We start from the raw sequence: 6,380 nt of genomic DNA, 5'->3' as shown, positions 1-6,380 counted from the left end.
AATAATTATAAGTCACCTTTTGAAAGAGCTAAACATGAATTATATGAATTTTAAGTTTAAGTGAATATCACACGCAATCGAATTAAAACTTTATTGTAATGAAGGTTAATCGAGTGTCACAATTAAATTTAATTATTTAAAATTTTGAATTTTAAATGTGATCCAATTGATAGTTATAATTTAATTTGCAACTTCGATCCTTCCTTAATGCTTATAAATAAAATTAAAATTATCCATTGTACTAATGATCAATTAATTTTATAAAGAATTCATCATAGTTTTTAAATTTTAATATATCTTATAATACATTTTTAAATTTTTTATTACTTTAACAGAAATTATCTAAGGATTTTTATCATTGCAATTTGATTCAGTGTGTCTCCTAACAAGAGACAAATAAATAAAATTAAAAGTAGCTCTCTTACCTTCTCAATCCCAAATTAATATCGAGAATATATATACATATATATAACATAAAAATATAAAATTTTCAAGAAGGTTCAATTTTCATGTATATCCATCTAGCTATGTATCTATATATGTTAAAATAATGATGATTTTTCAAATTGTATAAAAGTACAGCTAAAATTTAACTTTCATTGTCCAGATTTTTCCTACCATATATTTCAATAAGGAGGAGATTCTCAAGCAACCCTAAACAAGTAAATTATTAAAACAAGAAAATATATACAGGATGTCTACCTAAAATTTATTAATTCACAACCTTGATTCAAATCTCCTATAAATATCACTCATTTCCCCCTCTTTCAATACAAACTATTTCTCTCCATTAATCTCTCTATTAATTTCTCTCTGCACATATTCAATACTTGGAACCATGGTGAGAAAGAGTAAGGGACGGCAAAAGGTTGAAATGGCGAAGATGAATAATGAAAGCAATCTCCAAGTCACTTTCTCCAAACGTCGAGCCGGACTTTTCAAGAAGGCGAGTGAATTGAGCACTCTATGTGGGGCTGAGATTGCTATTATCATCTTCTCACCCGATCAGAAGGTCTTCTCTTTTGGCCATCCTTGTGTCCAAACTGTGTTGGAACGTTTTATTAGTGGTAATCCACCACAAACTGCATCTGGAACCATGAAACTCATTGAGGCTCATCGGAACACTAGTGTCCATGAGCTAAACATGCAGCTCACTCAGGTTATTTTAATTAATTTCCTTTCTAATAAAAAATTTTCGGTATAAATAATATATATTAATTTTACCACATATACAGGTTCTTAACCAACTCGAAATCGAGAAGAAGCGAGGCGAAGAGCTTAACCATATGAAAAAGGCAAATGAGAATCAATGTTGGTGGATGGCTCGCAAGAACGATATGAGCTTGACACAACTTCAACAACTGAAGGCCTCTCTCGATGAACTGAAGAAGAATGTGGCTAAGCATGCTGAGAAGATTTTGATTCGTACCCAAAATAATCATCATCCTCATCATCATCTTCCTCATCCTCATCCTCATCTTCCTCATCCTCATCCTCATCATCATCATCCTAACCATCCTTTTTTTCTGGGAAGTTCTTCCAGTGGAGCAAGTCTTCCTTTTGAGACAAAGCCTGCTGGATTCAGTTCTAGCATTGTTTCGTTCAACAATCCAAATATGATGCCTCCAAAGTATCATGGATTTGGCCAAGGATTCTTCTAAGTGAACTTTTTTTACTTATTTAAAATGAATTTTTAATTTTTCCGGCACAGTAAATGCCTCAGTATTAGTCTTTATATTATGTTGGGTTTTAGGATTTTAGCTTCTAACGAGTAAAGGTTTGTTCTAGAAAATAAGAGGCATCTTATTTTATGTTATTTGTTGAAGTACTTTGTAATCGTTCAGTGATACTGCATCTAGTTCTTAATATAAGTTTTCTTCCTTAAAACCCTTTGCGCTTGATTATATATATATATATGTATATGTATATATCTCAAACATTCTACTACGCTTTTTTTTTTGTCATGCGTTGTGACACTATCAACTGCTACCTATATAACATATTGTAATATGTATTATTTTAATATATAAACAATTATTATCAAAATATTTACTCATTTATATTCACCATACAAAATGTAAAACACATATATACAAGAGTTTTGCCTCTATTATATATATATATATATGTGTGTGTGTGTATATATATACAGTGATCTATTATCTCTTATTTATTGTACACCATACCTCGAGAGATTGAGGAAAGTTTAGAGCTTGAGGTAAGCATACTAGAATTTTTCAATATCAAAAGCTTTCAGGTTAGAGATAGATATTAGATTACACAAGCATGAGTTTTTGTTATTCGGGTAAATTTATGGAATAATTAGCATGCACAAGAATTAAATTACGTAAAAATTATAATCTACTATTTTCTTATGTACAATTTAAACGTATGTATGATACTAAATGACTGTATGAATCCAAATAAAAATAGAACATATAGGTTGTAGAGAAGGTAAGTAGTAGATCTATATATAGATCAACTTTAAAAGTATAATATAGTTAATTTATTCTTATTTAACAAAAAATTTGTAAGAACGACATGATAGGGAAAATAAAAATAAATTATTCATTAAAAAGATGATGCATGTACAGATATAAATGCACGTTTTATTAAAATGTATATACGTATTTAATCATAAATCTGGCTATTACACTCCTATATTGAATTTGGAGCTATGTTGGAATCATAAATCTACTCAGCATATTATTTTCTTTCTCAATTTTTTTTATTTCTATTCCATTTGAATTTCTATTTTCTATATTTTTACACTGGATCTACAACTCGTGTATGTCTACAATTTATATCTTTTTCCCATAAAGATATCCTTCTCTGCTCTAAGTTCGGTGTAGGTATCAAATATTGATCATATTGTAGCTATTATGTGAAGACAGCTACTAAATTTTGTAATAAAAAATTTGCTGGCAATGCTTCTGAAATGCAGGGGACACTGCATATGGATTGGATAGATTGGTTATATTGTTAGCAGGAGCTAGTAAATAAGAGATGTCATAGCTTTCTTGAAGAAAACTATCGTACAGTGTGCTCTCACCCGAGCACCATCTGAAGTCGATCCACAGCAGCTAAAAGATCTTTCAATCTAAAACTGAACATATTTCTAAACCAGAGTTTCAAACATATATTTATACGGGAGAATTTGACTCTGCTTCCCGGTTCATGTGATCCATTCAATTTTGATTAACGAGGGTCTTATTTTTGTATACTTATCTTACTATTTTTTAAAAAACTCGTAACAAAGAATGAAATTTTTTCGCTAAGGAAAACATATTTCTTACCAGATGCTTAATCAATGCATATAAGTGTGATATTCATTCTTAAAATTTTATTTCGAAAGATTTATTGTTAAACATATTTTCAGACTAATTTTGTACACTGAAACTAAATATCTTTCAATTTTGAGAGCAAAATTAATCTTGAGAGCAATAAAGGAGGCCGATAAGGAAAAACATGCTACTAGATTTAAGATTAAATAGAAAAAAAAAGAAAGAGAAATAGGAAGGGCTGCTGAATGATGCATTAACATGGCAATACTATTATGATATATTGTTTACATTTTGAAGCCTTATGAAACACAAACAGATATGCATGAAGAACATATTGCGTTCAAGGACAAAAACAGAACAAGAAGACTGGAATATAAAAAATATATAGACACGTTTATATCAATGAGATTGTGTCAAATTCAATAATAACGATAGAATTTAACTTCTCTCTTGCATTATACCGAGTGCATGACATATTCATTATCAGATAAGATCATCTTTTTGACCATGTTAAAATCGAGCCTTCTGAGTTACTTGAGAACAACTAAATGATATGTTAATACGGGAAATGCATAAAAGGCAAAAACTCTTGAACTATTTCACTTTAGTTAATTTATGCATGATGTAAGAGCATTAGGTTATATAAATCTTCATAAACTTTCTATTTTGTGTTCCAAGATCGTGGCTATTATGATCATTTCCATGCCATTAATAAATTTCTTTTTTGAGATTGAACCAAACTTGATGCAATAATTTATTCATGAATGCATCTAATAATAAAAACCAAACAAAAAAACTGAAATAAATAAATAAAAAACAAATAGATATATCATATCGATGAGACTATCAAATTTATTCAGGGTAAAAACATTTTTAACTTCTCCCTAGCATTACACAATGAACGACATATTAGTTGTTAGATAAGATCACCTTACTGACCATTATAAAACTTAACTTGTTGATTTACATAAAAACAGTTATATGAATTGTTAGTAAGTGAAATGCATGAAAAAGAATAATATTGAACATTAGTTTGTTTTAGTCAATATTAGAGAATTAGGTTCTATACACTTACGTATACATTTCATTTTTGTATTTGTCATGATCATTAATACGCCAAGGATGAATTTCTTCCTTAGTTTAAATCAAGTAGTAATAATTTGTTCACAAATGCATCCAGTGATAGAAGCTAGATAAGAAGACTGGAACATAAAAAATATATAAACATATAAACTATCTCGATGAAATTATATTAAAATTCACTAATTATTAAAGAAATTTAACTTATCTCTAGCATTATACTAAATGAATGAAATACTAATAGTTGAATAAGATCATCTTGACGACCATGATAAGAACAAATTTTTTTATTTAGTAGAAAATAATTAAATGAACTATGAATAAGGAAAATACATTAAAGGGAATTTAGGTTCAACATGCTTGTGTAAACTTTCTATTTTTATATTCCAAGATCGCCGTGCTCATACGATCATTGACAAACGAAGAATAAGTTTTTTCCTTGAGATGTAAGCAAATCAAAATTCATATATGAATGTTTTACTATGTACTAGTAAGAAAGGTAAAGAATTCTTGATAGTATCAGAAATTTAAGTTTTGGATTATGTCAAGATATTCCTTACCTTATATTTTAATGAAAAAAGGATTCTAGCCAGAAATGTAAATGCATAAAAGTTAAGTAAATCCACCTAACTCAACTTGGATAGCCTCAAGTGGTACCTCCAAACCTTATAAATACCTTGCGTAGTTTACAATCGTCAATTGCAATAATAGTATACTTACATCTTCTCATCATAATCTCCATTATCTTCTTCTCAATTTGCCGAGGTTATCTTTTGTTATTTTCAGTTTTAGCAATGGCAGATGAGGGGACATCAAGTAAAAGTAAAGGTCATCAAAAGATAGAGTTAAAAAAGATGGAGAATGAAGCCAGTCTCCAAGTTACCTTCTCAAAACATCGAAGTAGCCTTTTCAAGAAGGCGAGTGAACTTTGCACTCTTTGTAGACCAGATGTTGGCCTTATTGTTTTCTCCCCTGGAAATAGGGCCTTCTGCTATGGCAATCCTAATATCGATATTGTGATTGATCGTTTTTTTAGTATTGATGTTCGTCCAGTTAAGATCCTGACAACGACAATGATACTCAACAAACAATTAGTAGGATCAATGAGGTGTTAGCAACTTATTTGTTATCTTTTTTTTATAATATCCATTTATGATAATCTAAAAATTATCATGAGTCACTAATACTTAAATCTATGATGTTACGTCATATATTTTGAATTTTTTGTTGGACTTTCAAATCTTTAGCCTAATTGTTTATCTAATACTGTAAATACATGAATATGTATATATGATAACAGGCTCAAGACAAGGAGGAGGCAGCAAGGAAGCGAGGTAAAGAGCTCAAACAAAGAAGAAAAGGATTGATGAAAGAGCTTTGGTATATGCATTCAATGGACAAATTCAGCTTGGAAGAGCTTGAAGTTTTGGATGCTGGTATGAAGGCCTTGTGGAATGATGTTGCCGAACTTGCAAAGAAGCTAAAGAAGGAACAAGGTAACTCGAGTTCAGCTGAGGGTTCTCCAAGGGATGACGGGATGTTTTACTCAGATCCAGCAATGAAGGCCTTGATTACTCTCCCCATGCCTAGTATGCCCAGCAACCCAACTCATGAATATGCCCCTAGCAGTACTAATTCAACTCCTCCCCTGAGTAGCTTCTGTAACCTAGACTCTGGCAATCCAACCATAATGATGATGGATAACCCGTTGAATGATTCAAGCATGGCGTTAGATCCTGTTGATGACTTGAAGGCCATGCCTAGGGATCTCTTCAATAATTTAGTCATGATTGAATCAGATGATCCAATTGCAGCACTTAATGCAGGAGATAATCCAGACATAATGTCTGATGCCTTCGGGAACCAAATTGCAACAATGGATATTAATCTGTCAAATGATCCAAATATCGGGCCTAATGAGTTTTTTAATCCGAGTACTATGCCTCATACACCAAATGATCCAATTAGCACAACATCCGATGCTCTAAATATGATATGTATTGTGCCAGATGATTC

The 6,380-nt window shown here is 30.8% G+C and overlaps 1 pseudogene; it reads left to right on the top strand.

Moving 5' to 3' along the window:
- The first annotated feature begins 838 nt into the window (after positions 1-838).
- LOC110825092 (agamous-like MADS-box protein AGL62 pseudogene) lies at positions 839-1,661 on the top strand (annotated as a pseudogene).
- Positions 1,662-6,380: the final 4,719 nt, after the last annotated feature.

This window comes from Carica papaya, chromosome 1, assembly GCF_054855325.1.
Source record: "Carica papaya isolate Zhongbai chromosome 1, ASM5485532v1, whole genome shotgun sequence".
Classification (NCBI taxonomy): domain Eukaryota; kingdom Viridiplantae; phylum Streptophyta; class Magnoliopsida; order Brassicales; family Caricaceae; genus Carica; species Carica papaya.
The sequence above is the reverse complement of the archived record's forward strand: the minus strand, read 5'-3'. Positions and strand labels throughout refer to the sequence as shown.